Source organism: Lissotriton helveticus, chromosome 7 (assembly GCF_964261635.1).
Source record: "Lissotriton helveticus chromosome 7, aLisHel1.1, whole genome shotgun sequence".
Classification (NCBI taxonomy): domain Eukaryota; kingdom Metazoa; phylum Chordata; class Amphibia; order Caudata; family Salamandridae; genus Lissotriton; species Lissotriton helveticus.
The window spans coordinates 383,962,569-383,986,166 of record NC_136068.1 but is presented as its reverse complement, the minus strand read 5'-3'; the positions used below and the strand labels follow the sequence as shown (position 1 = coordinate 383,986,166).

At 44.7% G+C, this 23,598-nt stretch overlaps 1 protein-coding gene across 1 annotated transcript in view; it reads left to right on the top strand.

Annotated features, from left to right (window-relative positions):
- The window catches only part of LOC144768499 (arf-GAP with SH3 domain, ANK repeat and PH domain-containing protein 1-like), a 1,182,076-nt gene that overhangs the window by 746,794 nt on the left and 411,684 nt on the right, over positions 1-23,598 (top strand). The gene's annotated exons all lie outside the window — the stretch shown is intronic.

The window sequence follows — 23,598 nt, the reverse complement described above, 5'->3', positions numbered from 1 at the left end:
ATATCAAGCTAAATCTGTTTCAGTAGCCAACTACAGTAGTGATGTAGGGGGATACGTAAATTTAAGGAAGCTTCAAGTGGAGGAAAATGGGTTCTGTAGGTGTTCGTTAGCAGATCCTGCTTCAATCTCTGCTTTTATAGCTCACGAGGAGTTAGGGCTGCCCAAGTAGTTGAAACTCATTGCCCTCCGTTCCTTGATTAGGTGGCTCACTAACTGGGTGCAATCAGAAAATCACCTAAGTAGAGAGATAGTTAAGGACTACCTGGAGATTGATGGGTGGAGGTCAGTCAAATGACTGGAGTATATTCAGGACACCTTTCTCAAACTAGATAGGTCTGCCGTTTTTGAGCTGCCTTCTACTATTCTGAAAGCTGGTGTTGCTTGGACTCTAGGTAATTTTCTGCGATAGAGAAAAACCGAGAGGGAGGGTATTGAGTTGGAGAAACCCCTGGTCCGAGGACATACGTTGATTTAACAGGTTTCGCCATTGAACCTTTTCTGCTTAGTACTTTTAATATCCATAACCAAATCCTCCTTACCAGATTTAGGTTTATCCAGTTCAACACGATGCCATTTCCTATATATGGTGCGTAAAGATGAGTCCTTGCACTTGTGACAACTTCTCTCCCCAGGATCTGTTGCATTTTGTTTTCTTTTGTGGATTTTATGCCACCCTCGAAGAATGTTTTTAGGGGCCCTTGTTGAAACCCTTACGTTTTTTTCTAGTCAAACCCACCCATATGTACCTACAGCTCCTTCCAGATGTACACACAACTTATGCTGTTGCTCGCTTTCTCGCCTCATCATTGAGGCTGAGAAAGACTTTTGAAAATGTTAGGTGAGTGTTTTACACTCTCTTTGGGGAAGTTGATTTTACACATAATGCACTTTATCATGTTTCATTGATTTTTATGTTTTTAAATCATCTCATATTCTTATTTATTTGCCAAATTATGTACTGTGTGCTTACCTGATGTGGGCGTATCAAGAGAGAGAGAGAGGACTAGAAAGCTAGTCCAAGTCCCCAAGGGTTTTATATGTTTATCAACAAGAACTAGCTACATGTGACTTTTTTTTATAAGACTCTGATTTGTTTTGTCAGCTGGCACCTGTGTGTGTTCATGAAGCCCTCACCCACCAACCTAGTTGGTGGCATGCTTCATCATCGGGCCCACCCAGTGACACCTAATGTGTCCCGGGTGTGCTACAATGCCTGGTTACAGCGGAGCTGGTATTTTTCTGAAAGTGCAGTGTGAGGGATTGTGAATTGAGATAAAAACGGCTTGGCGAGGGTCCCAGTACCCGAGGGTAAATTAAATTTTAATAACTGGGCCTCCGTCAGCGGTAAAACAATGCAGGTGGATGTTGTGGTGGCTAGTTAAGACCTCCTACATCCTGTGTTGGTCGACATGTTTCAGCCAGTGCCTTTAGTAATGCTGGCTTTCCTCAGGACCTTTAAAACGTGTTGGTGCAATTAAAAAACAATAAGTGGAGTGTTTTACAGACTATGTGTTAGACTATGTGTTACACTCACTTAGGTGTTCTAGGTGTGAGAGGGGGATTCCCTTCTCAAGCATACCTGGACATACAACATATATGACGAAGACAAAACATGTGGGAGAGAGAGTCATTTAGCATGTTGCTGGAGGTCACAAAAAAAAAATATGGCTGGTTCTAAAGTGCATCGTGTGGAGACTAGAAGCGGCGAAAGTGTAACAGTACTGGTGGTACTGTTAGTAGTGATTATCGGGAAATAACATAGGCGTGGTGAGGCTAGAAAACGGGCAGCACACACACACACACACTTTGTGGTACGAGCATAAGGGTTACGTTCTCACGCTAGCCACTTGCAGCCGATGCTTCCTGGAGTGAATCGGCAAGGGGTTTGACCCCGTAAAGAAAAATGGGGGACCACTGGGGGTTGGGAGACCTGTAGGGAGAAAGAGCGCTTACCCGGGAAAAGTGTCCAAGGATCGTCATACTCAGTCGTCTTGGTCAAAGCCTGCGGGGTACCTGTTGCGCCATGCTCACACTCTGGTGTTTGAGTGAGGGCGGCCGTTCTGTTTTTATCTGTTCATTAATTGCCGGCACCTGGAGTGGGGAGCAATAGTGCAAAGACTACCCGGGTTGTGGTGGCTATGGCGGGCGCATGCGCGAGACTGGACTGTGCTAGTGTTGTTTCGCGCATGCGTGGTAGTGTGGTTCCGCTTATGTGTGTAACAATGATTGATTTCGCGCATGCATGATTGTGTTGCGCATGGTAAAATGCAGAAAACCCCTGGCCCTTGATGTGAATGAAAGTTATAAGTGCCACCTCGTGTACAGGTGGCTTGACCCGACAAATGTGAACGGCAACAGTGAGGCCAGATACATTATGCTACAGCTAAAATGCTCACGGCACTTGGTAGTAAGTGTCAGAAGGAGCAGTAAGTGTTCGCATTAATTGGGCCTGGGGAGCTACAGTAAGTAGTGGGTACTGAGCAGGTTGTTTAGCAAGGCCCTGTATGTTGGGTAAGGTTCCCGATGGGTTCATGTACGATTGGTCAGTGATTAATAGAGTTCCAGGGAATGGCATCATTGAGCCCATCCTTTTGAAGGGAGAGGCGGTAGATCCATCGTTGTTCCTTGTTAAGTAGTCTTCTCTCGTTGTCATCCCCACTATCGGGGAACTGTTTGATCACAGTCCAACTAAGATCACTGGGGGTGTGGTTATGGGTTAAGAAGTGGTTTTTCAGTTTGCTGATATTTTTCTTGCATCTAATGGTGCTTCTATGCTCTGTCACCCTGGTGCGGATTTTGCGTGTGGTCATGCCGATGTATCGTAGACCACAGGGGCATGTCAGGAGGTATACTACATTGCGTGAGTTGCAATTTGTGTGGTTACGCTGGATCCATGTTTTATTAGGTTCCAGATCTAGAGTTTTGGTGTGTCTGGTGAGGTGACACACACTGCAGTCATTGCAGGGATAGTGGTCAGTGATTCTCGGTAGTCCCCAGGTGTTAAGGATGGTGTTTGGTTCAGGTCTGGTCTGGGTTTTTGGGCGTGTGGACACCAATTGATCCTTGAGGTTATTGGATATTTTGTATGCAAAGCACGGTAGGTCCCATTCTCTATGGCCTGAATTGATGATCTTCCAGTGTTTACGGATGACCTTCGCAACTTGGTTGGAGGCCGTGTTGTAAGTTGTCACACAGGTCATGGGTTGGTCTTGTGGCTCCTTCATCGTGGTTTCAAGAAGGGCTTCCCTGTTTTGGTTGCGGGCTCTTTTATTGGTTTTGGAAATGATGGCTCGTGGGTAGCCACGTTCCATAAGTTTTTGCGCTAGATTGGAGGATTTTTTTTTGTAATCTGCCACTTGGCTTCAATTTCTGCGTATACATAAGAAGTGGCCATACGGGAGGTTTTCCCTGAGTGGTCGGGGGTGGAAGCGCTCAAAATGGAGTAGGGAATTCCTAGCCGTTGGTTTATAGTACGTCGTAGTGATAAGGGACCCTTGTTTGACTGAGATGTCGAGGTCTAAGAAGGCTAGTCTGTTTGCGCTTGCAGTGCTCGTGAAGTTGAGGTAGGGATCTCTGCTATTGAGCCATGTGAGGAATTTGTCAAGGAGAAGATTAGAGCCCTGCCAGATTACGAGGATGTCTTCGATATATCGGCGCCATTTCAAGATGTTGCTGGCGAATGGGTTGGTGCTGGGTGCGATGTGCATTTGTTCAAACTGATGAACATACAGCCCTGCTACACTGGGGGTGAAAACGCTGCCCATGGATGTGCCATGGTCTGTAGGTAGTAGGTGCCTTCGTACTCAAAGTAATTGTCCTTGAGGGCCAGCGTTGCACACTCCAGGATGAAATCTCTGGGGGTGTGGTGTGTCCAGGGTGTCTGCATAAGGAGGTCTCTGAGAACCTGGAGGGGGGGGTCCTGTGGGAGGCTTGTATACAGGCTCTCAATGTCCAGTCCCACCAGTAGTTGGGTGTTGACATCAAAGGGTTCATTGTTGATGACGTTGAGAAGATGTTTTGTATCCTTTATGTAGGTTGGGGTCTGTTGGACTAGGGGATTGAGAAAGAAATCACAATATCGTGATAGTGGCTCTAGGAGAGAGTTAATGCCCGACACTATGGGTCTTCCTGGAGGGGGTATGGTGCCTTTGTGTACCTTGGGTACCGTGTAGAAGTATGGAACTTTAACTTTCTTTGGAAAAAGGTATTCCGCTTCCTGTTTAGAGATGTGTTCCGCATCGCTTGCTCTTTTTACTAGGATTTGGATGGTTGTCTGTAGTTCAGGGGTTGGGTCTCGCTCAAGCCTCTTGTAATTGCGGGTGTCGCTTTAGAGCCTTCGGCATTCTTTGTCGTAATCTACTTTATCCATCAGTACGATGCATCCCCCTTTGTCAGCCGGTTTGATGACAATGGATGGATTGTTCTGGAGACGTTGAATGGTGTCCCTGTCCTCTTTGGATAGGTTGTAGAAGTAATTAGTGGGGTTCAATTTCTCAATGTCAGTGAACACAGCCTGTTCAAAAGTCGTGATTTCTGGGGGGATGGTGGCAGGCGGTGGGGTGAAGGTAGATTTTGGTCTGAGGCCGGTGACATTAGGGTTCTCGTTGATGAAGTTCTCATCAAAGGTCGGTTTTTCAAAAAAGGCCTTGAGTTTCAACTTGCAGAAAAATTCTGCAAGTTCCACATGTAGTTTGAACTTGTCAAGTCTTGACGTTGGTACGAATGATAGTCCTTTTTCCAGTACCGACTGTTCCCTGGTGGTGAGGTCGGTGCTTGATAGGTTAAACACTAAGGATGCCTGTTGTTCTTGTGTCCCTATTTGCTCGTGCCCGGAAGTTCTTTTGTTTTCTGACGGGTGTTGGAGCTCACTGGGTTCTCTTCTTCGGCCCAGTGTACTTGTTGGTGTTGTTGGTTTTGTCTTCTTCTGCCGCGTGACCTGCGGCCCTGTCCTAAAAAAGGAATGTGGGATCCGGGGTTGCCTGCGAAGAGTGGCATAGGACCCGGTGGGTACATTGGTGTGTAGCCATAGTAGGGATTCTGCATGTGTCCAAAGTTTGGGGGGCCCCCATAGAGCTGCCCGTGTTGGGGTCCATGCCATGTGTTGGGCCATTGTTGGCCGCGGCGTCCTCTGCCGCGTCGTCTGTTGGATCCGGTGCTTGAGTCACTGGAAGCAGAGCTGTCATCGGCTGATGATTCGTTGGTGTTATCCGTTTTGGGTGGTGTGGTAGGGTATACCTTCATGCAACTGAATTTTTTCAAGTCCTTCTGGAACTTGTTTATCTTGGCTTGTGTGAGATATTCCTTATACTCGTTCATCTCTTTATTTTGGTCATTGAGCTTTTTTTTGTATGATGTTATTGTTGTCTTGAAATGACTTCGAGTAATCTGAATGTCAATTATTATGGCGTCTGATAAACGTTTGGCTGTCTTGATGATCAGCACCATCCAATCCCTGGTGCAGTGCCACGCGATCTGCGCCCAGTCTTTTCTGAAGGTGGTGTCATCCAAAAATATCCTGGGGGCATTGGTCACCAGTAGGCCTCTGGGGGCTGTATTTGTTCTTAAATATTGGGTCAGGATTACTCCGTGGAGAATGGTTCTTATTCTGTTGCGCTTTTTTTCGGTAAGGGTCTCCCAGTCCGTGGTTTGTGCTATTGAGTTTGAGATGTTGAAATCAGCTAGGAATGAGGGGTCAGCGAGTATTTCGCTCACGTCATCTTCGCTGAAGGTGAGTCCATGATTTTCGGCCATGGTGTCAGTAGAAAAGGACTCTTGCAGCTGTGCGCTGCCTATATGTGGGCGTATCAAGAGAGAGAGAGAGGACTAGAAAGCTAGTCCAATTCCCCAAGGTTTTTATATGTTTATCAACAAGAACTAGCTACATGCGACTTTTTTTTATAAGACTCTGACTTGTTTTGTCAGCTGGCACCTGTTAGGTGTGTTCATGAAGCCCTCACCCACCAACCTAGTGGGTGGCATGCTTCATCATCGGGCCCACCCAGTGACACCTAATGTGTCCCGGCTGTGCTACAATGCCTGGTTACAGCGGAGCTGGTATTTTTCTGAAAGTGCAGTGTGGGGGATTGTGAATTGAGATTAAAACGGCTTGGCGGGGGTCCCAGTACCCGAGGGTAAATTAAATTTTAATAACTGGGTCTCCATCAGTGGTTAAAACAAGACAGGTGGATGTTGTGGTGGCTAGTTAAGACCTCCTACAACCGGTGTTGGTCGACATGTTTCTGCCAGTGCCTTTAGTAATGCTGGCTTTCCTCAGGACCTTTAAAAACGTGTTGGTGCAATTAAAAAACAATAAGTGGAGTGTTTTACAGACTATGTGTTACACTCACTAAGGTGTTCTAGGTGTGAGAGGGGGGATTCCCTTCTCAAGCATACCTGGACATACAACATATATGACGAAGACAAAACATGTAGGAGAGAGAGTCATTTAGCATGTTGCTGGAGGTCACAAAAAAACATAATTCGCTAGCGTGAGAACTTAACCCTTACGCTCGTACCACAGTGTGTGTGTGTGTGTGTGCTGCCCGTTTTCTAGCTCACCACGCCTATGTTATTTCCCGATAATCACTACTAACAGTACCACCAGTACTGTTACACTTTTGCCGCTTCTAGTCTCCACACGATGCACTTTAGAACCGGCCATATTATGTTTTTTTGTGACCTCTAGCAACATGCTAAATGACTCTCTCTCCTACATGTTTTGTCTTTTTTATTGTTTATTGTTGTATAGCTCCTATATATCCTTATATCGTGTTAAGTTAGCATAGGTACATTTGAGATTTAAACGCCATTTTTCCTTTCTTGCAACTTCTGCACACGACCCTTAATTGTTGACTTAGCTTTCAACCTAGTGGTTTGCCGTGGTGTATGTGAGAATAATATGTTATTGCTCTGATATCAGTTTTGTTTAATAAACCATGTCTGCACGGAGAGTGCTGAAGTTTCAGGAGCAACACGATATGGAATTGTTATGAGGTCTGATCTCCACGCCTTCATAGTCATAACACAAGTGCAGCCTTTGCCAACTTGGGCTTGAGGCGGGATTGATATTGCTTTGCACGAGAATTGTTAACACACTTGATGCGGTGCACATGCAGAGAGAGCTGGTGTATGCTGATGTGATTCCTTCATGCTAGGACACTAAGGTATGGGCCCGCCCTAAAACAACCCAAAGAGACCTTCTTAGCTAATAATATAATATATGTGTTAGGGAGGGTGAGATATAAGTGTTGTTAACTCTTATTCATTACAGCATGTTAACATGCTGTCACCATTCGCTTTTTATGTCTTAGTAACTATGCTGATAATTTTGATACTGATAATAAGTATACTTGTATTATCTAAGATACTGCGCCTGAGAAGACGGCATTAGTAAATAAACATTTCAAATGCACATGTGTCTTCTTTACTCCATGTTCTGGTTTGTAATGATAATATAACAAAAGAGTGTTCATGAGTCCCACGTACCCTGAGGTACTGTAAGTTCATGTTCTGGTTTGTCTAAACATTGGGAGTTTGATATGTCCAATGAGACACTGTAGCTAGCTCGGTAAGGGGTGAGTTGGTTGCTAAGGTAAGTTTTGGGACATCCTAATTTGCCGAGGTTCCACTCCTCTGTGCACAGTTCTGTGTGAGTACAGAAACCCTGTAACATGGCGCCCAACGGTTTCGGTGGTCTTATATCATGACACTCGAGTAGTTTATCGTTCATGCCTTAACCCCTTCACATCCGTTTCCGGAAAACGGGGTGTCGGTGAAACCTACCTATTTTTTGAAATAGGTCTTTATTCAAGCTTGATTCTTTCTCAAACGGTTTCTTTGAATTACTACCCAGTTGTGCTACAAAGTATTCTTTGTGTGTTCTTGTTTCCAGTGTTGACATGGCGGCGGTGGCTATTGCGCAGCATAGTCGCGTAGCGGTACGCAACCATCTTCAGACGTACCAAGTCCCTGTAGATGGGATGGCTGTGATTTTCGTGGTATGTGCAGATCCGGCGTTTCCTTACGAGTTGTTTTACTCTTGGGTTACGTTTCCGGCTGTGGACGCTAATTCTGGTTTGTTCCACTCCTACACCGCCTCGGATGTCCCGGCTGAATATACGCCGTACAGGGCATTGGAAATACCTATTGATCATTGGCAGCATCGAGTTTGGTTTGATGGCGCCCTCCCCCACTCTTTGTCCCCTGCGAGGTTAGGTCCACTCTCAATTCCAGGTACAAATTGGCCTGCGTTGGGTGGCTTTACCCCGCACCCGAATCACGGGGCTTGTACCCTGGCAGAAATTCGCAGGCTACATGTAGTTTCCATTTCCGTGATTCGTGCTTTAGTGCAATACATCGGTCGTCATCTTCCTGGTGGTCCCCAGGGGGGTGCGGCCGCTCCCATGGATCGAGGCGGAATGCGTCTCAATCCAGTGATGGTTAATTCGGTTTTTGGTGCGCGTCCTGTTGACAACGATGACTTCCCATTCTGGCTAGCAGAGAAGTTTGATCAACTGGAGGCGGTTTTTCCGAATTCTACTCCTGCTGATAAACATAGAATGTTAACGATTACTCTACCAAAGGATATTACTCCTCAACTTGCTGACTGTGAAAGCTGGGGAAAAACTTTTGCGGCAGTTTATACGAGGTGCTTCGGCACCCCGTCTATGAATGCTCTGCCTGAAATAATTAGACGTGTTCAGAATGATCACGGTCCAGAGGCAGCGGTTGAATTGGGTATGCGCCTGTGTGGTTCGTTTGAGATTGTAAGTGATCTCATTCTCTCCAATGTTAAAGGAGATGCAGTTAACTTTCAGGTGTCGAATGCTTTGGCTGCTCTGCCCGATGCCGACAAACCCCGCCAGTTAGCAAAGATTGTGGTGGCCGCTTATAAGACAATTGGCCGCACAAGTAGAGGTCTGAAATATTTTCCAGTGAAGGATAAAAAACAACCTCAGGGACAATCTGCAGTGACAGATGTCCAGCCCAAGTCCAAAATACAGAATTGGCCTAAAAAACAGACACAGGGGAAGCAGACTAGGCAAACTCTGGATCCTGTTCCTGCAATACAAGCTCCTGCGCCGGCAGACAGAGTTTATGATTTGCGCGATCGCGCGATGATTAAATCACCTGATCGTTTTCAGGGTTCTGATCAACGCTCTCCTCGTTCCTTTCAGGAAACATCGGCCCAGAAGACCGGTGGTGGAGGAGGGGGTGGACGTGGACGTGGTGGCCAGCAAGGACGTGGTCAGTCCCGCCAGACAGACGGCGCAGTGAAGCAGGAGGATTCTACGCCTAAGCGTCCGCAGTTTGCGAAGAAGAAAGTCGCGGCCTTAACAGCGCATAGATATGCCACAGATAGTGAGAACGCGGCTTCGGAATCTGACGTGGGCTCTGACCTTGCTGGACAGCGCGGCGGAGATTACCATAGTCAGAGAGGCGCTCCGTCCACTACTGAGGGTGACAGCGACTGAAGTTTTTGTTGTTATAGAAACAGCCGATACGAGATTGGCTCCCCCTGAAAGACTTTTTGAAATTGTCCTGTTAATTGAAGGTGACATACAGCGTACTGTCAGAGGGGTATTTTGGGAGAACCTTTCGTCTACGTACGACATTTTGCTTTCCGAGGCTGACTGGCCCCCACCTTTTGTGCTCGCAGCGCCGCGAGGGGAGGAGATAATCCTTCCCAGTTTCGCGCACACTGTCTCAACTGAGCATGCGCAGCATTTTGCAGAAGAGTGGGCTCGTGCTCTAGCACCGGCTCTCTACCGCAACCAATGTGGTTGGGACAAATTGTCCCCATGCCACGAAATTCCTTTGCGGTCTGAGCCGCAGCCTCAGCCTCAATATCCCATACGGCGTGAAGCTAAAGCGGCCGTCGCAGAAATCCTTGAACAATTGGAATATCAGGGAGTTATTGAAACGTGTGTGTCACCAATGAATAATCCCCTTTTTACTGTGACCAAACCTGACGGGTCATATCGTTTGGTATTGGATTACCGGCATTTGAACTCGCATTGCCGTAACTGTGCAGTACAGAATACTCACGGCTCTGCCCTAGTGGATAGTCTAGTGCGTAAGCGTTTCAAGACAACGCTTGACATTTCCAATGGTTTTTATGCCCACAGACTGGATGGCTTTAGCTCCCAATGGACAAGTTTTACGTCCGCTGGTGTGCAAAAATGCTTCCGGCGACTCCCAATGGGCTACAAAAATAGTCCTGGGGTCTTCACCTCCAGAATAGTCACACTATTGGAGGGAATCGATCCGGATGCATGTTCTTATGTGGATGATATTTATCTCACAGACGACGAAATTTGGATGCATCTGTGTCGAGTGAATTCCATAATTTGTACCTTTGCAGACATGGGTTACAAATTTAATTTTGCAAAATCGCACATTGCAGAGCACACAGTGTTGTTTTTGGGCTATGAGCTCAACAATGAAGGTAGAGGTTTGGCTCCTCACTTCTTAGAGAAGTGCGCACAATTGCGCGCTCCAACAACACTGAAAAAATTACAATCTTTACTGGGCTTTTTGAATTTCGGCAGAACTTACATTCCGGAATATGCCCAGCGTATCAAGCCTTTGTATGCTTTGATACAACCAACTTTCTCAAAATCATGCTGGCTGCCTGAGCATTCAGCCATTTTGCAATCCTTGCAGGCTGATCTGCTCGCTTCTAAATATTTACTGACTCGTGATAACCACACCAACCTGGTATTAAGAATAATTCCTGGGACGGTGGGTTTCACATACCTCACTTTTAATGAAGGTGACACAGTACCTATTGCTTACAAGTCACACTTGTACACTTCGGCTGAGATGCGGTTTCCCACAGTGGAAAAGGTTTTAACTGCTGTACAGATGGCTATTCTAAAGGAACGAGCACTGTCTCAGGGGAAACGCATGCTAGTGGTAACACCCTGTCCTCACTTGGAGGCAGTCACGAAAGCCAGTGTACCGAATTCAAAGGCTTTGCACCCTCGGTGGATTCAGTGGGCAGCGTCATTGTCATCCACGGATGTCATGTTTATTTTTGACGCTTCCTTACGGTCGCAGGAGTACTTGCAGTATGAATTCGTTCATCCTGCTCCTCTGGCTATGCGACCTTTGGAGGACTTCCATTGCATCATTTACACTGATGGGTCGGCGCAGGTTGCGCATGGCTCTAAACATGCCTACGTTTCCGCATGCGCCATTGTGGTCGGTGCTATGTTGAATGATGAGTTCGTTTCCAGGGAAGTGCACACGTTGCCCCTGGGCGATTGCACCGCACAATTGGCAGAGCTTCGTGCTCTCTTACTAGCTTTGGAGTACGCAGATCCAAGTGTTACTACTCTAATTGTAAGTGATTCTTACTACTGTGTCCAGTCTTACAATGAAAACTTGTTCTTTTGGATTCAAAATGATTTTCATGATTCCAAGGGTAGCACAATAAAACATAAAATGATCTGGGTTCGTGTGGCAGAGCTTAAGGCTATGTTGCCACTCGTTTATGTGATTCATACTCTCGGTCATCAGCGCGTAGGAGTTCACGCTGTTGGCAACTCGCTTGCTGATGAAGCAGCGAAATCAGCAGTATCTACATACTTAGTTGCAGCAGTTACTAGGTCTAAAACCAAGATTGATAGCGACATCTTGGCAGCGATTGCTGCCTCTGAGAAGGGAAGTAAACATCCTGCGGGATTCCCTTCGAAGTATAAATACCACTTAAGTCCCGAAAAGGTTCCTTTTGTGACAATTCCTGATGTTGGGGAACGGCTGATTCCCAACTCGGATCGCAGAACAGACTTGATTACAGCGGCTCATGAAGGTGTGGCGTCTGCGCATGCGGGCGTCTCAGCCACTGTAACGCAACTACAACAACGTTTCTGGTGGCGGGGACTGTACAAACAGACGCGTGATTATGTCCTTCTTTGTGACATATGCCAGCAGATTAAACCTTCAACTGCTACGCGTCCGCCACAGACTCAGTTGTACATTTCTAATAAACCGCTAGGCTGTGTTTATTTAGACCACTGCGGTCCTTTTTCATCTGATACTGCGTATAAGTACATCTTAGTAGCAGTTGACTCATGCACACGCTTTGTGTGGGTATGGCCACATCGCAGCGCTGATTCACGGACTGTCATTAGAGATTTGCGTATCTTTATAGGGATTTTTGCCTGTGGTACCTTCCATTCGGATCAGGGTCCGGCTTTCGCCTCTAAGGCGTATAAGGATGCCATGATTTCGATGGGGGTCCAAGTCAAGTTTTCGTCACCCTACAGACCTGAGGGTAATAGTGTAGTTGAACGAATGAACCGTGATTTAAAGCAATCTTTGACAGCCCGAGTTATAGGCACTGGCAGAAACTGGCTGGCTCACCTCTATGGCGTGCAGCGTGCTCTTAATAATCTCCCTAGAAGGTCTCTGGGTGGGCGGACCCCATACGAAATGCTCTTTGGCATCAAGATGTACGTCCCTGACCTTGACGGTCTAGACTCTGTGGTTCGCGCCACTTCCTTTGACGCAGATGAACATTGCAATGTTTTACAGAATCTACAAAAGACCAGAGACAGTCTTGCAAAGGAACATTTGCCCTCCACTTCGGATGATGCGTTGCAGATCCCGGTAGTTGGCTGGCTACCCCAAGTTGGAGAACTGGTTCGAGAGAAGATCGACAACAAGAAAGAGTTTGGTCCCTCCTATCGAGCTCCAGTCCCAGTGCTTGGAGTGAAGGGCACAAGAACAGTCATTTTACCACCACTTCCAGGTCGTAAGGAAAACAGGTTTATTTCTATTGACAATGTCAAGATACACAGAGTGGCCGATTCTTCTTAGCATGACACCGGCTGTTTCCTGTCCTTCCATTGTGAGAAATTCAATTATGCCCACTGCCTCTAATATTGAACCTGAAGTGGCCATCGAATTACCTGCTGTTTCCAGTCCATTATTAAATAATTTGCCCGGAACTTACATGGATGAGACAGACTATACATACCCCACTGATTTGTCCATGCCTGACCTGCAAGCTCGTTTAGCCACGGAATCCAGATTTTCATTTGACTCTGCTTCCCTTGCCTCGGAAAAACCCTCTCAAATTGCGGTATATGCTAGCCTGTTTAAAAAACATTTTTTGATTCCTCCTTGGATATACATTTGGCTGGTCCTTTTTTCGGTTTACCTTTTTATGTCAATTGGTTTTGTGTTTTATTTTTTTCGGATTATGAATGGACACTATGTCGAGGAGAGAACTTGCATTACTCATTTAAATGGAACATTGGCCCCACTTTCCTCTTCACATTCTACACACAGATTAAAAAGAGACTTGACTTTGGTTAACATCTCAGCATGGCCTGTTCTGGATGGAATCGCGTGGGATGCAGTTCGTTTTCAGATTCATGGCCCAACGGAAGTCGTTAATGTTCCTAATGTACTAAGAGTTAATATGGGGGATGTGGTGAAACAAAACATTCGTTCTGATGATTGGGATGTTAATGCTGTGGAAAGTTTGTTTTCTGATTTGAAATACTATGCTGCTTTTGATGCTGAGGATTTATATTTAGAATCTGCTAATTATGGTGAATTGTTCTGTTACCAACATTATGGCAATCACTTCTTACACAAAACATCTTCCCGAAGGGAGGCTGTTAATTTTCCTCAGTGGGAACATTGCCCAGCTCCTACACAAGGGAGTTCAGAAACGTTTCTTAAAAAGTATACTTATTTCACTGACTTTAACCAGTCCAATCCCGAGACCTTTTATTTTAAATTTCACAAACAGCCACTGTCCAAGGTTAGACTTACCGATACAAAATTGTTGTACTCGAAGGCCTTCCTAGATCAATTAGTTACTGGGGGCTATGAGTTATGGAAGGAAACAATAGACCTTAAATCAGTTTGGGGTTCAAGGGCCTGGCAGGTACAAGGCACTGAGGCTTTGCACCGTGCATGTCTCATCCCAAATCATATGTTGTTTTTAAATGAAACCATTTCCCAGACCACATGCTTTGGATTGGCTACATCTAAAAGGTTAAACACCCCGTCTTTCCCGGAGTTGGAGGAATATGAGAATTGGAGTAATTTTACTCAATTGTCCATTAAAGATATACAGGCTCTGCTTCTTAATTCCTCCTTTAACATTTCCAGTATGAATCCCAGGGGTTGGCTGCTTTGGCACCGTAGTGCTGATTCTTGCCAAAAAAGATTTTTGAATATATCTGACGGTTTTAAGACTGTTAGATCTGATCCCCGGTTTGATTTGAGTCATACTGTCACCTCTTACTCTGTGGGCAAGTTGTGTCAAGCTTGGCTGAAACATTCAACTTTACCTGCGGTTAAGTATCACCTTTCCAAACTGAATGCAGACGTGGATTTGAATGATTTCATTAAAGGCCCAGCTAGTGGCAGGTCGAAAAGGTGGTTATATGGGGTTTACAATGAAATTTGGAAACTCTCACAGATTGAGGCCGCTTCACGCCTTAGGGCTATTGATCAGGCGAATCTTGAGAAAGTGCTTGCAGTTGTTGACAATAGCATTAACGTGCTTTCCTCTAGAATTTACACATTAGATAATATTGTGTCGTCTGTTGTTGATATTGTGCATGATGAAGTGTCAGTATTATACCATGGTCAAAATCAATTACGGTCAATCATGCAGTTTGCATGGACACTACAGACTCTGAAAATGGGTAAAGTTCCCTGGGGATACATGAACGTTTCCTCTTTATTTTCCCCGTTTAATTTGACAGACAAACAACGCTTGCTTTCAATGCGTGATGCTTCCTTTTCTATGCTCCATATTGAAAGATTGGAGTCTTTACCTTTTTCTGTGGCAGAAGCCACTACTGCTACGTGGCTTATCCACGGTTTAATAACACTGCCTTTTGCTTTATTTAAGTTTTCAAATTGTATGAAATATGTGCCAATAGGTCGTTTTGAACCCTTAGGTAGCGGTTTTCTTCATGAGGTCTGGTCACTCCCATACACATACAGATGTTTCAAGGATGAACAAGAAGTTTATCTAACAGGGGATGAGTGTACTGAGACGCCAGATCATTCTTTAATGTGCAGACACATACAGTTACACGGTTCATGTAACAAGGACCGACCGAATATGGCTTGCGTTTTACAGGGCACGCCAGTTCCTGCTATCATCCCCACGTTTAAATTGTTAGAGAATGGTAGTTATTTAATGCTCAATAATGAAAACTGTTGTGGTTTAATTAAAGGTATAGCTTTCATAGTAACGGTTAGTGAGCGAGTTATTTGCTGCAGAAATGTTCTTTATCCTCCCACACGTGAACATAGGGAGTCTTCCATTTGGCCACAGATACCGACCTTGGGAGCAGAATTCAGCGGCATGGCTAGAATAAGAGCTCTATTGTCCCAGAAAGAGGTGGCCTTGAGCTCGGCCCGTGAGACTTTCGTGCTTCACATTGCTAACACCCGTACGGAGGTTCAGGCTCTTTTAAATACTGATTTGCCTTTGCATTTCGGAGCCATGGTCCGTTCTATCTTTAACGCATCCTCCACAACGGGCCTAGCACATTTTTTTAAAGTTGTTAGCGGTGGTCTCGTGACTTCCTTTGAGAAGATTTTTGGAGTCATCCCTGCCTTCTTCCATTCTATTTTTTCATCCTTATTTGGAGGGTTCCCGTTTTTACTTGCATTAGCGGCTGGCGCATTGGTGGTTTTCTGCCTTTTTAAATATGGATGCCCTTCCTGTGCAAGACCACGCTCAGCTGCTACTGACGCGGTTTCGCAACCGCATGCTTGATTATTATGGCACACTGCCGTTGGCGACTCTAAGCACGGCGTTTGGATTATCTTTTCGGTTCTCCTATTTCACCTGTGTCCAGCCTGTATTTCGCTGCCTGACCTGTGATTTCCTTTGGGCCATTGATTTGTGTCTCTGCGGACCAATATCTTCTGACGTCATTTTGATCAACTGATGAGTCCTATCATTGCTCACGAGTTGGTTTGTTCTGACGAAAGGATTATGGCCTTGGCGGTGGCACATGGACTAATGGGTCCCTGGGATGTGTTGTCGGCAGCGCGAAATTTCTTGGAACGAAGTATTCTTGAAAACCCACCGAGCTGTCCTCTGATGGTTATAGAGGATCCGGTGCTGGAAGATCACGTATGTTCCTTTCATCTTTTAAATTGGATGGCTGAACTGTTTTCGGATGAGGACAGTGACTTCCTCCTGGAGGCTGTTGCGGCTTACTTTTCATATACAGTCTTATCATAGACACTGCCTCAAATTGACATGCTGATTGATAGCATTTCCTTGATTTTATTGACTTTTGGTCAAGACATTTTATTTTTGCTTGCCTATTGGCTTGAGCCACATTATACTTGTGGGCTATTTTTTAGCATTAGTTTTTATAATTGAATCTTTATTCATGCTCGTTTAAAATTGGATTCTGCTCTCATGTGATGGCACTTCTGTTATCTTATTTAGTCCGTTCTCGGATCATGGGGGGGTGTTGTATAGCTCCTATATATCCTTATATCGTGTTAAGTTAGCATAGGTACATTTGAGATTTAAACGCCATTTTTCCTTTCTTGCAACTTCTGCACACGACCCTTAATTGTTGACTTAGCTTTCAACCTAGTGGTTTGCCGTGGTGTATGTGAGAATAATATGTTATTGCTCTGATATCAGTTTTGTTTAATAAACCATGTCTGCACGGAGAGTGCTGAAGTTTCAGGAGCAACACGATATGGAATTGTTATGAGGTCTGATCTCCACGCCTTCATAGTCATAACACAAGTGCAGCCTTTGCCAACTTGGGCTTGAGGCGGGATTGATATTGCTTTGCACGAGAATTGTTAACACACTTGATGCGGTGCACATGCAGAGAGAGCTGGTGTATGCTGATGTGATTCCTTCATGCTAGGACACTAAGGTATGGGCCCGCCCTAAAACAACCCAAAGAGACCTTCTTAGCTAATAATATAATATATGTGTTAGGGAGGGTGAGATATAAGTGTTGTTAACTCTTATTCATTACAGCATGTTAACATGCTGTCACCATTCGCTTTTTATGTCTTAGTAACTATGCTGATAATTTTGATACTGATAATAAGTATACTTGTATTATCTAAGATACTGCGCCTGAGAAGACGGCATTAGTAAATAAACATTTCAAATGCACATGTGTCTTCTTTACTCCATGTTCTGGTTTGTAATGATAATATAACAAAAGAGTGTTCATGAGTCCCACGTACCCTGAGGTACTGTAAGTTCATGTTCTGGTTTGTCTAAACATTGGGAGTTTGATATGTCCAATGAGACACTGTAGCTAGCTCGGTAAGGGGTGAGTTGGTTGCTAAGGTAAGTTTTGGGACATCCTAATTTGCCGAGGTTCCACTCCTCTGTGCACAGTTCTGTGTGAGTACAGAAACCCTGTAACACTAAGACAATTTAGTCTAAACTATGGATTTGGATGAAATGTATTTTTTTATTGTTTGACGTCTAAAAAAATAAATGGTGGCAGACCCCCTGATCAACTACCGTCCTATATCCTTGCTTCCTGTCCTGGCCAAGGTATTGGAATCTCATGTGGCAAATTGCCTCTTTGAACCTCACACTCAACAGAGGCAGTAATATTGACTGTGTCGGACAAATTACAGGAGACGACCTACAAGGGCACCCCTCAGGCTTTGGTGCTATTGGACCTGTCAGCAGCATTTGACACAGTCGACCATGGTATCTTGGTGGACTGTGTCAGGGACGCAGGACTCCATGATCCAGTTCTTAGATGGATTACATCCTTCCTGGAGGAGCGTTCCCAGTTTGTCCCCCTCTCCCAGTTTACTGCGTCTTACATGAACACAACGTGCGGAGGGCCACAGGGATCTTCATTTCCACCGCATTTGTCCAACTTGTATCTACTTCCTTTGATCCTGTTCTTAAGAGAAAGAAATGTGTGCACATTCAGCTAGGCAGACGGTCTGTTACTAATATTTACCATCAACAACACATCTGACTCTAGGTCTGAATTCCAAGCTACCATGCTGCACATCCGCAATTGGATGAACTGCAATCATTTAAAGTTAAACCCAGACGAAACCGAGCTGGTCCTGATAGGAGCTGATCGAAATCCCTGGAGCTCCCTTTTTTGCCCAGCCGAGCTGGGCTCTCCCCCAACCACATCTTCCTCAGCTAAGAGCCTCGGAGTCACAATCAACTTCAACATCCCTAAGTTCCAGATCGAAACAGTAGTCACTACCTGTTTCTTCCAGTTACGTAACATAAGAAAAATCAGTAGACTTCTTACTAGGGAAGCACTGGTGGAGGCATTTCATGCCCTAGTTATCTCTCACATAGACTACACCAACTCACTGTATTTCGATCTGCCGCTATATTTAGTCAAAAGACTACAACTTGCGCAGATCAGGCTATAAGACTGATTTTTCATCAGCCTAGATGGCAACATGCTTCTCCTCTTATGAGGAAGTCACATTGGCTCCCCATATCACAACGCTGAGCCTTCAAAATAGGGTGCCTCATTTTCAAATCTTTGCATGGCACCTGCCTTGAATTTGTCTCCAAACATATTCAGATACACATACCCATTCGCAATTTGCGCTCAGCTCACATGAACCTTCTAGTCACTCTGCTCTACAAATCAAATCAATTAGGTGGCAGCAGATTTGAGTTGCTGGCCCCCCGCTTCTGGAACTCTTTATTTCATGACATTAGATCCTATACAGACCCCTTGAGATTCCGAAGACCCCTTAAGACATGGCTGTTCATTAAGTCATATGAATAACTCATCAGGACTTAGGCTACTCCTATATATAGCGCCAAGAAACCAACAGGTGTACGTGCGATCTACAAATAATTTTAACATAACATAACATTGACGTATGTACTTATGTTTTATTACCTTTATGGTCTTTTTAGACCAAATAACAAGCATTGGCATAGCCAATAGGTTTCGCTTTTGGGACCTTCTAAGTATTTAGTTATGCAGCACAATGTCCTTGGTGCAACAACATCAACTGTTGCATGGTTAATCACTCATAAGGTCCCAAAAGCGAGACCTATTGGCTATGCCAGTGCTTGTTTACATAGTAACGGTTGAGTATCAGCTACGTCCTACTCCCAAATAGACAGCTAGCATGTTAACCGACCAGAGTGAGAGAGAGATTTAGAGTGAGAGAGAGTTTTAGAGAGAGAGATTTAGAGAGAGAGAGAGGTTTAGAGAGAGAGATTTAGATAGAGAGATATTTAGAGAGAGAGAGATTTAAAGAGTGAGATTTAGAAAGAGAGAGTGCTTACGTGCCTGGGCGGAGCTATATTTGGTGCGTCAGGTGCAGTGGCACCGGGTTGCTGGAGTCTTAGACGACACCTGAACTGCAGTTATTGTTTATTTTTATAGCCCACTAGCAGAGTGGGTGTCCATTTTGTCTGCTTGTACAAGGGTGCCTGCCACCCTTACTGCCCTACCGACTCCTGCCTGCAATAAAACACAGTTTATTGAATGCCGTGGTTGACTCCGGGAACTTTACACGCAGCATGGTCACAAGATGCTGTAAGTTTCGTCGTAGGCATTTTATGAATGTTCTCCACTCGCATGTTCACGAGAACACGCGCACACAAGATGAAACACTCACCTTCTGAGCGGGGAGACTTAAAAAAAACAAGCGCGGCCTGGCTGAATTAGGGGTGTGGGTAAAACAACAGAGCAGGGAGAAGGACGTGGTGGGTCAAAAGCAGCTGGGGTGTTGTCTGTAAACAACAAGCTCTCAGCATTGCGCAGATTGTAAAACTCCTGTACCGGCTGCGCACGCCGGAGGGACCAAGGTATGGAGACTTAAAATGGAGCGGCTGGAATGAGAACCCATTCTACATGCAGGCATGCACAAAATTAGCACTTATATGTAAATACCTTGTTAATTGTCTCCATGTGTGTATACACACACGCACACACACATTCCACACCTCTCTTCCCTCTAATAGTTCTTCATGTATAATAGTACTATATCATAAATAGAGTGGGTGGAAATAATGTAGCAAATCATCTCTCTCTATTTGTCCTTTCCCTAACACATTAAATAATACCGCTTCTAAATAGTTCCGACAAACCCTTATAAATGGGCTCCTTGTGTCACATTTGAAGGATCTATGTGCCTGTGTGCCTATCTCACGATCTATATACATGTAAACTCGCATAATGGAAAAGAGGCACACTCATATGTAGAATGCTTTCATACTTGCTATTTTTGCAGCCATGCTAAGGTTGAATTATTGATAGTTTATTACATTTTTGAATGTGAGAAACCGAATAGACCGTACATAGACTGCATCAACTGTTATACACTAAAACAAAGCACGACCTGGAAGTAAACATTGTTTGCTGCTAATATAAAATACTGTGGTGAAGGGTGCAACTTATTCGGCCAATTACCACCAGGCATTTTACATTTATACTACAATACGAAATTGTGTGAAAATAAAGTGTATAAATGGCTTTTATCCTAAGACCCACGTTATACTGTATGCTATAGCTTTCCATTGTCGTGATCAGAGTATATGATGGAAATCCTTCAAGGGTTTCCAATTTCTGGTCAAATGTCGGTGTCTGTTGCAGTCTTTAATTTTGCATTTTTCCCAACGTGTTATTTTAAAGGATCAAAAGGTTTTTACCAAGTTAGATTTTTACTGGGGAGGAGATTTTGGGATGGGGCAGAATCCCGCTGCCCGCGGCCGTACACACTAGAGGGGCTGGAGGGGAAATGACGAGGATAGGCTGAAAACACGCTGCAAGTGGTTGGGATTTCAGATGATCCTCGTTAGTTTAAAGCAATTAACAAAGATCAGCTGAAAACACAAGCGCTAATTAAATAAACACACAAGTTTTACAGCCTTCTACTGTTATTAAAATAGGGACTGATTTCCTCACCCGAGCCACGGGGATGTTAACAGTGACGGATCCTTCCTTTCCCTCCTCATGGCTGGGCTACTAGGTAAAAGAGGCGAAGGCAGCTGCCGGGAGAGGCATCGGGGGTGGCATAAGGGAGGATGATGGTTGGCCCGATAAAGGGGAAACAAAATGATGGCACTTTGACAGAATATATGGAAGCATTCATGCAGCTGACGGATGCTTTAGCTTTGATATGGCACACTCGCACATTTCTTTTGTTGTGTACTCAGCACGCAAACTTTGACGGCGCCTGTGTTGTCAATTTCAATTTAAAAAAATGTTTCTGTGGTGAGTACACAACAAAAGAAATGCACTTCAATTAAAGCGCAGCGGGAGGAGGCAATGGGCGGCGGCCGCCACTGTTAATTGTATGGCAGTAAAGCGAGGTGCGCGCGTGTACTCGGCACACAAACATTGACGGCACCTGTGTTGTCAATTTCAATAAAAACAAGCAAGGGACGTCCCGCCAAAGCCGTACACAGCCCTGCTAATCCCAACTTGTTTGTCTGAATCTTGTCTGTGGACGCGATTTAACTCGGGATAGACTAATTATGTTTGCTGCACTGAAGCGGTTCTTTACTCGGAAAAGCAGGAAAAGGTAAGATGGAGAGAGATTTCAACAAGCACTGACATACAAGCGAAAACTAAAGTTAATTGTGAGAGGGGGAGCAGGAGGTGAGCTCGTGTGTGGTGGTGCCCACGCGCTGGGGAGAGCAGTCTGCTGTTGCAATACACAAAAAAGCATGTGAGTGGTGCGCACGCGCGCAAACAAAGTGAAAGCAGGCTGGCGAGTGGTCTGCGATGTATGCACACTATGACAAGAGAGGAAAGCCATATGGCGCCTCTGCTTGTCATTGTGCAAATAACCGAACGCTCTATGCCAGCCAAAAAGCTGTGGTGGGACTTTTTAAAGCCCGTTTACTAAATGTCTCGCAGAGCAGCGCATGCGCTGGTTCAGGCGAGACCTAAAAAAGGATTCATTCCAACATGTTTTCATGACACAAGGTAAAACAAATGAATACACAAGGGAGATTAGTAAATGGCATTATGTATTTATTAGAAGCTAAGGCATCCAATCTGCATGCACTTCCTAAGCAAAAAAGAAAAAAATCAGCAGTTCAAATGTAATTGTGTCAGCAAAGTAGATACATAGAAGAGCACACAAGGGCTATAAAGGACAAGCTATACATCATGTCAAAACTGCAGTTTTATAAAAAGATTGCTTGATGTCCCATTGCCAAATCTAATAGGGACGCAAATGCAAAAATCTAGCCATGGCCTTAATGAACAGCCTACCCAAACAATGGCAAACTGAAAAGCACATGAAAGCCAGCAGTTTAACGAAGCTGATCCAAAGCATATTCTCTCTCTATACCTGTTACTGCTCTTTTTTTTAAAGAAAGGTTGACACAAGGGCTTTTATAAAGCCAAATCCGTCTGTAATCAAGCTTAAACATATTACATGATCTTATGCATCAAGAAAACGAATGAATCTGCACAGTAAACACACTAGAAGGGAACTTGACTCTACATTATGTACAAGCGAATCCAGTACCTGTTTTAAAAAATTTATGAAAAGGAAAAAATACTTATTTATTTCAGGATCCATAAAATTCTCTGCAGACTGCAACTCATATCCTCATATATATATATATATATAGATTGGAGAAGGAGTGAAATATGTGCAGAACGCTTTGCTTGGTATTGCAGGACACTAGACTTTGTGTCATAGAGTTTGTATCAATTGCTTGTGTTAATTGCTGTTTAACCAAAATTAAGATCGTTTTGTAGAGTGATAATGTGTTTTGGATTCTACTGCCTTATGCCCCTTTTCGGGGTTTAATTTGTAATAATACTAGTCAATGGTTATAACGGCTATGAGGTCCCTCTTCTAGAGATACATGCTGAAGCCACAGGCAAGAGGCTATAACAATAGGGAGGACCTTCAAGAACTGCTATAGCTGGAGACAGAAGGACTATAAAGCTATTAGAGAATTCTCATTGGCGCAACAAAACGCGAGGGGGCCCCCTGCACGACATGCTGAATGGGCCCCCCATACTCACATCAGTCGGAGGCTGAGTGGGCCCCCTTCAGTATAGTTAAGCCTGGGGGCCTGCCACACCGCGAGGGCTGCGGGGGCCTCTGTTACACCGGAGCATTCTACCCCTTGAGGATAGAATGTTCTAAATTAAAAAAGGGGAAACATACAGGCAAGCTTTGGAATGTTGTAACAGAAGGTGTGTACCAGCAATTCACGCTGAGCCACTTTCCCGGTCTTTCATGGTGTGCTCAACATTCCAATGTTCTACTGAAAACTAAGATCAGGGACCCAAAGTTTTTCATAGAAACCCACCACTGGTACTATCGAAAACTGAAGGCGCTGAATTCCAAGGCTGCCTAGCTTTGACTCCAACTCATGCCTATTTCCTCCACCACTCAGCAATTCCTTTCATGCAGGTTGTTTTACATGCCTGCTTTTTCCATTTGTCACTCTTTTCCTATCTTTATCTTACTCCTTCGTCTTGTTTTTCTGCCTTTATTTTCCTTGCTTTGGGTCGAAGCCTGCTGAGGAAAAGTAAGTCTTGGTTTACAGAAAGTGATGCCGGTGTCCACCACCTGCAACCACTGGCACAAATTGAGCACAGGCCATGAAAAAGATCAATGTTATTAACA